The sequence below is a fragment of the Sander vitreus genome, unplaced genomic scaffold, assembly GCF_031162955.1.
Source record: "Sander vitreus isolate 19-12246 unplaced genomic scaffold, sanVit1 ctg811_0, whole genome shotgun sequence".
NCBI lineage: Eukaryota > Metazoa > Chordata > Actinopteri > Perciformes > Percidae > Sander > Sander vitreus.
Window position 1 is genome coordinate 1 of NW_027595893.1, and position 9,725 is coordinate 9,725.

General features: G+C 41.1%; 1 non-coding gene across 1 annotated transcript; it reads left to right on the top strand.

Annotated features, from left to right (window-relative positions):
* The first annotated feature begins 392 nt into the window (after positions 1 to 392).
* On the top strand, positions 393 to 475 carry trnal-caa (transfer RNA leucine (anticodon CAA)). Its single transcript has one exon. It is a non-coding gene; the product is annotated as a tRNA-Leu (tRNA).
* Positions 476 to 9,725: the final 9,250 nt, after the last annotated feature.

Sequence of the window (9,725 nt, forward strand, 5' to 3'; positions counted from 1 at the left end):
GGAGACAAACTGTTCTTTCAATAATGCTGAGAGAAGGCTATGTGTTAATAAAAACATAAGAATTAAAAGGAACAGTGCTTAAGTGTAATTTTTGCCATTACAGAAGTCTCTTGGATGAGAGACAAAACATCTTTGGAGTACCTTTTACCAAGTCCAGTTGCCCTTGATTTGAACCCTTCCCTAGATAACTATTCATGGGTAGCTGTATCTTGTCCCTTAAAATGTGCGACGTGTCTGCCCCGACTTACTTTTGCAGACATTTACATTTACTTTGTAACGTTACATAATCCATCCCCATACACCAGCTATAGCTAAAGGCTTTCATCATGACATATTTGATTTATTGTATTATAATTTTTGTGACAATTCCTACTAAACTTCTGTTTAGTTCAGTCAGGATGGCCGAGCGGTCCAAGGCGCTGTGTTCAAGTCACAGTCTCCACTGGCGGCGTGGGTTTGAATCCCACTTCTGACATTAACATCTTTCCTCTGGAACTAATGTCTGAAACATGATATTGGATTAAAAAAAAGAACTCAGCAATTCTTCCTATTTTAGGGCACATGAATATGGGCAAGATACAGCATAGTGAGTACAGGCCCACCTTTTGTGATCATCTTCATTGTCAACCCATGTAAAGTTACCATGTGTTTGTACACAGTATACCTATCTACTGCTGTATTCATTGTTTGTGGCAAGTCCTTCAAAGCCTTTTCTTGACTTGCCTTTTCCCACATCCTCTGTGAAAGCTTAGCTTACTGAATTACTTAAGTTAGCCAGTAATTTCTGCTTTTTCATCGTATCTACTTTGTGATTGTTGTGTGCCTTTAATATCATACATGTGGATATTATGAAAGAAACTGCCTAGCAAACCCATGTAGCATTCACTGTTGTGGTTCCATGGTGTAATGGTTAGCACTCTGGAATCTGAATCCAGTGATCTGTGTTTGACAGACAAAACATCTTTGGAGTACCTTTTACCAAGTCCAGTTGCGCTTGATTTGAACCCTTCCCTAGATAACTATTCATGGGTAGCTGTATCTTGTCCCTTAAAATCTGCGACGCGTCTGCCCCGACTTACTTTTGCAGACATTTACATTGTAACTTTACATAATCCATCCTCATACACCTGCGATAGCTAAAGGCTTTCATCATGACATATTTGACTTACTGTATTATAATTTTCCTCTCCGGGAACCATCACCTTATCGTGGTGGAGAGGTTTGTGTGTCCCTATGAACCTGAGGGCTGTGTTGTCTGGAGCTTGTGCTCCTGGTAGGGTCTCCCTTGGCAAAGTAGTTTCAGGTGAGGGGCCAGACAAAGAATGGTTCATAAACCCCTATGAGTCATCGAGGAAGAGGTGAAGTGATCCTGCCCGGAAGAAGCCCGGGGCCCCCGTCTGGAGCCAGGCCCAGATGGTGGAAGTCGCTGAGGTAGTCAAACTTCTCCACAGTGGCAAAGCCCCAGGGATTGTCTTGGTTGACATGGCTCTTCAACATTGCGTGGAAGTTTGGGACAGTACCTAAGGAGCGGCAGACAGGGGTGGTGGTTCCCCTGTTCAAAAAGGGGGACCAGAGGGTGTGTGCCAATTACAGGGGGTATCACATGTCTCAGCCTCCCTGGTCTAATTTTTGTGACAATTCCTACTAAACTTCTGTTCATTCAGGCAGGATGGCGAAGCGGTCCAAGGCGCTGCGTTCAGTTCACCGTCTCCTCTGGAGCTGTTGGTTCTAATCACATTTCTGACAGCAAGTGTTTTCCTCTGGAACTAATGTCTGAAACATGATATTGGGTAAAAAAAAGAACTTAGCAATTCTTTGTATTTTAGGGCACATGAATATGCGCAAGATACGGAATTGTGAGTACAGCCCCACCTTTTGTGAGCATCTTCATTATCAACCCATGTAAAGTTACCATGTGTTTGTACACAGTAGACCTATCTACTGCTGTATTCATTGTTTGTGGCAAATCCTTCAAAGCCTTTTCTTGACTTGACTTTTCCCACATCCTCTGTGAAAGCTTAGCTTACTGAATTACTTAAGTTAGCCAGTAATTTCTGCTTTTTCATCGTATCTACTTTGTGATTGTTGTGTGCCTTTAATATCATACATGTGGATATTATGAAAGAAACTGCCTAGCAAACCCATGTAGGCTTCAATGTTGTGGATCCATGGTGTAATGGTTAGCACTCTGGACTTGGAATCCTGTGTTCTGAGTTCAATTCTCGGTGGAACTCGGTTTTAACCCAGAATACAGGTGGAAAAAAAAACAACCTCCATAATCCATCCCCATACACCGGCGATAGTGTAAGTCTTTCATGAGTACAGATGCCTACCAATACACTGTTGCAGGATTGACGAACGATGCTACAATATGGCAGTAGAAAAAAAATAATTGAAAGTAGCTATTGAGTTGTTAGTTACAGGGCTTACAGCAGGTTAGTATTACAAAATTGAATCAAAAAACTATTTTTGAAACATTTGTATTCATAAAACAATTAATCAGGAAACACAGTGGAACACACAGAAGCTCTCCGACATGTTTATATAAGTGATTCATCGCATTAAACAACTAAATCGTCGTTATTTGAAATGTTGGAATCAGATCAACTGTGCCGATGACTCTGCACTATGCCAAAAGTAGCTGCTGCATGTGAATTTCACGGGAATACGGGAGCTCAATCTGTCAATAGAAAAAATATTTTTTTCAGCAGATATCCTAGTTATAACAAGATTGAGCTACGTAAGCAGTCTGGTGTATATGTGCCAGATTTATTGAGTTTGGGAAATCCCCCGATCTCTACAAAGCTAACGATAGCTCAATTAACTGGCTGACTAACGTTAAACAGGGACAGGAAATCGTCACTGTTGTTTGACGTTCGGACGTACAGTGGCTAAATATATCAATTTAAAAAACATTTTTTATCAGCAGATATCTTAGTTATAACAAGATTGAGATAGCTAAGCAATTTGGTGTTTAAATGTTTGGCATATATTTAGTGTGGGAACGATCTGTGCTTCCGTTGGAGCAGTCGCCCACTCATAGTTTAATAACCACGGTGTCTGTCCCCCGAGTCAGATCAGTTAAATCAAAGGTAAAAAAAAGAGGGGCTATACTTAACAACCTAATTGGAATTAAAACTACCACTGCAATGATAGAACAGAATAGGACAATTAGATGTGGACTATTAAATATTAGATATCTGTCTTCTAAAGCAGTATTGGTAAACAATGTGAGATCAGATAATCAAATTGATCTATTCTGTCTTACCGAAACCTGGCTGGGACATGAAGAATATGTTAAATATTATATATTTTATTAATATGAATATGTCTAAATTAAGCCACTCCTCCCAGTCATAATAATACTCAAATTCCTAGAGGCTCAGGCCGAGGAGGGGGAGTTGCAGCCATATTTGATTCAAGCCTGTTAATTAATCCTAAACCTAAACTAAATTATAACTCGTTTGAAAGCCTGGTTCTTAATCTTCATCATCCAACATGGAAAACAGTACAGCCAATTATATTTGTTGTTATTTACCGAGCTCCAGGTCCGTATTCTGAATTTTTATCTGAATTATCAGAGTTTGTATCATGCGTAGTCCTTAAATCAGACAAAATACTTATTGTAGGTGATTTTAATATCCATATGGACGTTGACAGCAATAGCGTTAGTACTGCTTTTAACTCACTATTAGATTCAATTGGTTTCAGTCAGAGTGTGCATAAGGCCACGCACTGTTTTAACCACACCCTCGACCTTGTGCTGTCATATGGCATCAAAATTGAAGATTTGATAGTATTTCCACAGAATCCTTTATTACCAGACCATTTTTTAATAACTTTCAAATTCTTACTATCCGACTGCCTACTAACCTTCTACACTAGATGCCGATCTGACAGTGCTATAGCTAAATTTAAGGAAGATATTCCAACAGCATTTAACTCAATGTCGTGCTTTAATATAACAGAGGACCTTTATGTTAACTTTAGTCCCTCCCAAATTGATAATTTTGTAGACGGTGCTATGGCCTGCCTACAGACGACTTTAGACTCTGTTGCTCCTCTCAAAGAGAAGATGATGAAGCAAAGGAAACTAGCACCTTGGTATAACTCCCAAACTGGCAAATTAAAACAAATCTCACGAAAACTTGAAAGTAAATGGCGTTCCACCAAACTGGAAGAATCTCGTTTAGATTGGCGAGACAGTCTGAAAACCTCTAGGAAGGCCCTCAGAAATGCCAGATAAGACTATTACTCATCATTGATAGAAGAAAATAAGAACAACCCAAGGTTTCTTTTCAGCACTGTAGCCAGGCTGACAGATAGTCACAGCTCTATTGAGCCATCTATTCCTATAGCTCTGAGTAGAGATGACTTCACTGACTTCATGAGCTTCTTTAATGACAAAATTATAACAATTGGAGATACAATTCATCACCTTTTGCCCTCAACTTCTAACGGTTAAACTTCTAACCTTTAAACGCAGGAGTGCTAGAAAGAACGACAAGACCTGACATATACTTAGACTGCTTTTATCCTATAGACCTTCAACAATTAATGTTAAAGGTCTCTTCAGCAAAGCCATCTACCTGTGTCTTAGACCCCATCCCAGCGAGGCTACTTAAAGGGATATTTCACCGTTGGAAAGATGAATATATCTTTAAATTGGGTCACTTATGCAGTAGAAATGTGATTTTTTTTTAAATTGGTGGCTTCTAGGCCAAAAAAAGCCAGAAAATGTGTTTTTGGCTCATGTGGATGAAAGACACCAAATCCCAGAATGCACTTGCTTCGCTGCTTTAGAGTCTACTCCCAAGCCACGCCTACCGTTTACAGACAGACGGACAGTGAGACAGTCAACTCAACTCAATGTGCTTTATTGTCATTTCAACCATATACACGAAACGTTTCACCGTGGCTCAAGTGGTTACACAATTAACATATATAAAAACGACATAAGAAACAGGCTACACTTAGTGCACACACATTTATAGGCTCCATAAAGTTCAGCTAACACATAGCTACTAGCATTAGCGCTTGGTGGGCTGTAAACACTGAGTATAAACACAGCCATAAATTTGCGTGGAATGTAGAATGGTCGGCATTTAAAAGTCACAAACTCCACCAGCAGTTAGCAGTTAGTTGGATACAAGCACCAGTCCATGTTAACACAGCCCTCCTCCACTTGACAGAGCAGCCGGCCTGGTAGCTGGATAGTCCCAGAGCCATCTTTCTCTATCACTCTGGATAGTCTGGTACACTGTTATTCAGCCATGTTTCCACAACAACAAAAACACAGCATTCTCTGAACTCGCGTTGGAGTTTCGTTGAAGTTGGATGTAGTCCAGTTTGTTGTAATGAGCGGACACTTGCAAGATGGATTGATGGAACAGGTGGCTGGCTAGCGTTAGCTTTCCACTGGCACTCACTCCGCGTTCCCCGCTGATGATGTTCCTTTACCGGCCAGAGGCATCGAGAAACACCGGTAGTCTCCATAGCAGGCAAAGCTCGCGTAGTGTGTCAAGTATTCCGTCTGTAATAAAGTGTGCAGCATATTCTCCAATCTGTACCAATGTATCCCGGTGGTTATCTCAAGTTGCAGGTGATATTTCATTAAACTCTCCCACGCTAACTCTTTTTATAATGTATTTGTATATATTAGGGCTGTCAGCGTTAACGCGTTAATCGCAATGCGATTAAGGGCCGACGCAATGCGATTCATTTTTTTTAATCGCATGAAGTGTAATTTATTTTACACTTCACTGGGCTTTGCGTCGTGCCTAACGGCTACTATTTTGACCCTTTGGCGCTGCTGTACTTCTTCATAACACATCTTCTGCTGCAGAATGCAGGCAGGCTGCCGGCATGGAGAAAGACAGCAGCAACACACTTCTAAATGGCGCTTTTCTTTTAAAAAAACTCCTGGACGGCTCAGTAGACAAGTCAAAGCCATATGTACATTGTGTAAAGCCGAATTAAAATATCACCGAAGCACGTCAAGCTTGAGCTACCACCTACGGAGCTAAGCATATTAACATGACACAGTTTGATGCTAGCAGCTCAGGCAAAGCAGTATTTTGGAGAGTGCTACTTGCCGACCTGTGGATGAAACCAAATCCCCAAAAAATACTACAGCTCTTGCAAAATGGGTGGCAACTAACTGCAGACCTGTCAGCATCGTAGAGGACTCGGGTCTTAAAAACGTACTACGGTTGGCATGTTCTGATACGTCTTATACACTGCCATCGAGGGGGACAGTAGTTTCACCATACACAGCCTGTACTCCAGGGAGAAAGCAGCTAAACTGGAACAGCTGCAGAGTCCAAACTCTGTCTCATTAACCGCTGATCACTGGACGTCAGTGAGGAAATAACATTATTTAGGAGTTACTAAACACTAGATTGACTCTGGCTGGACTTTGCACTCGTTTGCCTTAACGGTGGTTGTTAGTGTTACATCTCAGTCAATTGTTGTCGATCCTTGTTAAAAATGTAAAGGTTAAATGTCCTGCTGTGGCATCTGGTTTTTGGACCATTTTGTTTGTACTGTATAAGCAATGTGTTAGTGTTACATCTCAGTCAATTGCTGTGGTGTTTTAGTTAGGTACTTGGAGGAATTGTGCAATAATGACAGATTCACACATTTGTTTATAGTAAATAAATAATAGTCAAGTTCATAAAGTCACTTTCTTTGCATTCATTTGATTCCCAATCAAGATCCACTGGTAAGAATGGCTTTCGATTGTTAATATGTACTTAAAAACAGTTCTGAAGTGCAAAATAATAGAATTTTAATTGTGATAAAACATGCGATTAATCGCGATTAACTATAGAACTTCAGCGATTAATTGCGATTAAAATGTTTTAATCGTTTGACAGCCCTAATATATATATATATATATATATATATATAGAGTGCTTTGGAATTTTGTATCATTATATAATAATATACTATTATTAAGTTCAATTCAACTTTTACCAGTAGCTGCATGTAAAAGTAATATTGTCATAACCTTCAAATCATAAGGTCTTGTCATCTTGTTATCATCCTAAAAGATTAATTGTTTCCACATAATTTTTCAAAAGAATATTGAATTAAATTGAACATAAAACAGTTAAAAAGTTGATATATAATTGTTTTGTGTAATACAGACACACTGTAGCATAATGTTCTAAAACTAAACACAGGACAATTTGTTTGGGTAAGGTGGGATTCGAACCCTCTTTGTTGAGACCTTTAACTCACTCATGAAAAGAGGATAAAGAAAAAGAAAAAAAAGAGAGAGAAGCAAATGGGAACGAGTAATTTCTTTAAGCTTCATATATGCTCAGATATGTTAAGTTATGTGCGCATGCGCAGCTTCATTAGAAACTTTAATTATGGCACCTGGTAATCATTTCACCCAGATCATCTTCAGGAGCACACAGCCCGTTGGTATGTAACTGGTAACTACTCACGCAGTCTAGTAATAATATTTAAGTCACTTATATGTTTGAGCAATGAACGTTTACCTCACTGTGTCTGGGTTAGTTGGCCGAGAGTAACTTGTAGCTCGCAAGGTGCTGTTGCTCAGCGATCCGGATGCTGTATAGCATTAGGCTATCATTAGCCGTTTGCGTTGTGCTGATTATTCGGAGCACTCTGCTGGTTTCTGGTGGCGGTGGTGATGGCGGTGGTTTGGTTCGGTGATCCATGGTGGAGCGCCGCTTTGTTGTGTTTGTGCGTGTGTTAATCCTTTGTACGAGGCACATGGTGGCATGGGTTCTGTGTCCTGTGACAGCGTCCATAGCAACCAGTGACGGCAGAGTCACTGTGCGGATGCTCCTCTGACGCTAGGCATTCTGGGTGATGTAGTCAATGTTGTTTGAAGCCAGATTTGCCACATTTTGATGGTGTTGCAGGCTTCTTTGATTTCATTATTTACATTATTATTATTATATTATATTATTTGAATAATATGGTTACATGCTATATTTGAATAATATATTGTCATTATTTGTTTGTTGTATTTCAGGTTTATGACCTGTGGTCATTTAATTTAAAATAAACTTAAGGACAAACACGAGTCATGACATGGTGTGCTTCCTGGTAAGCCTTTTCGGAGGGCTAAATAACAGAAAATCCGAACAGTCATAAACCACTGGTTCTTCTTGTACATGGATAATGCAAAGACTAGAAAATTGAGACTAACTTCTGATAAGCTAAAAGTCCACCCATAAAGCTGTCTGCTCATCTGTTGACTTACTAGGCATAATCATTACTGAGTGAAAGCCAAGAAGAGGATAGAGTCTAGAGTTAAAGGACTACTTAAACCCAGTTGGCAGAAAACACTTGAACTTTCAACTTAATGCTAGAAGAGTTGGCAAGATGGCAGCAACAAAGGAGGAGCTGGAGAGGCTAAAACAGAAGCGGTCAGCAGCCCAGACTGCGTTCACTAAAAGAGCCAATTACCTTGCCTCCAGAGTTAGTGCACTGGGGGAAAGTGAAATGAGAAGGGAGTGGAGGAACTTTAAAGTGGATCACTCCACAGTAAGAGATGCAGGGTTTGAGTATGCCATGGCCCTGAGAGAAGTGGACGACGATGAAGTCAAAAAGAAAGCGGAAAACACTGACGGGAAAACAGCAGAATGTGACTGTAAGTTTGATGAAACTGAACAAGTCATCCTGATCAGCTTCTGGACAAGGTTCGCTGAGGAGGAAATTACCACCCTCGCTAAAGAGGCTGGGGTCAGCCATGGACCAGGCTGAGGCAACCGACCACCAGCATATGACCAGGAGGGAACGTGAATTGATTCATAGGAACCTGGAACGGGAGGTCTACAACCTCGAACGAGGATTGGATGAGTGGAAAGACTTGATCCCTAGTCCAAGGCAACAGAGTGAAAAGACCAGATCCGGAAGTTGAAGAAACGGCGTGAAAAACTGTGGGATGAGTGGGCATGGCAAGGTGGTTCTCAATCTGACAACGAAGAGAAGCTGGGAAAAGAGAGGATTGTGGAGCATGAGGAGCCAGTTGGGGCTTACAACTACAGGCCCCAGATCAGCCTAGAACGTGGACGCTTGCCCATGTTTGCTGGTAATATGAGGGATTACTACCGCTGGAAAGCTGAATGGGAGGACTTGCCACGTCTGGGAAACCCTCATGGATTGGAAAATGTGAGGAAATTCCATCTCTTGGGCAATCTAGATGAAAAAGTCAAGAGGGACCTTGTATTGTCCAGCTGTGGATCCGCCGACGACGTGTTCAGACTCCTGGACAACAAGTACGGAAATAAGCCGAAAATAGTGCTGCTGATTGCACAAGAAGTGCAAGGACTTTTCCCTATCAAAGGAAACAATCCGAGGAAGACAATCGAACTGATTCAAGCCGTGGAGAGAGCTCTTCGTGACCTACAAGTCTTAGGGGAGGAAGATGCTGTAAAGAACCGAGTGGTCGTGCAGTCGATTGAAAGTAAGCTTCCTGACTCCCTGAAAGAAAAGTGGTTAACACACAAAAATGACCCTGGAAGCGGTTTTTCACCACGCAACCACTTCGACTGTCTACTGCAGTACTTGAAAAAGCAGGAGGACATTCTCGAGGAGCTAGACCAGCTACAGCCTAGCCCGGCGGACAATACAGAGAGGTCAAGCAAAAAGAAAAAGGAAAGGAGGGCATTCACCAGAGCCACATCAGGAAACACCCAAAAGGCCTCTCAACCAAGCTTATGCATCACATGTGGAGACAA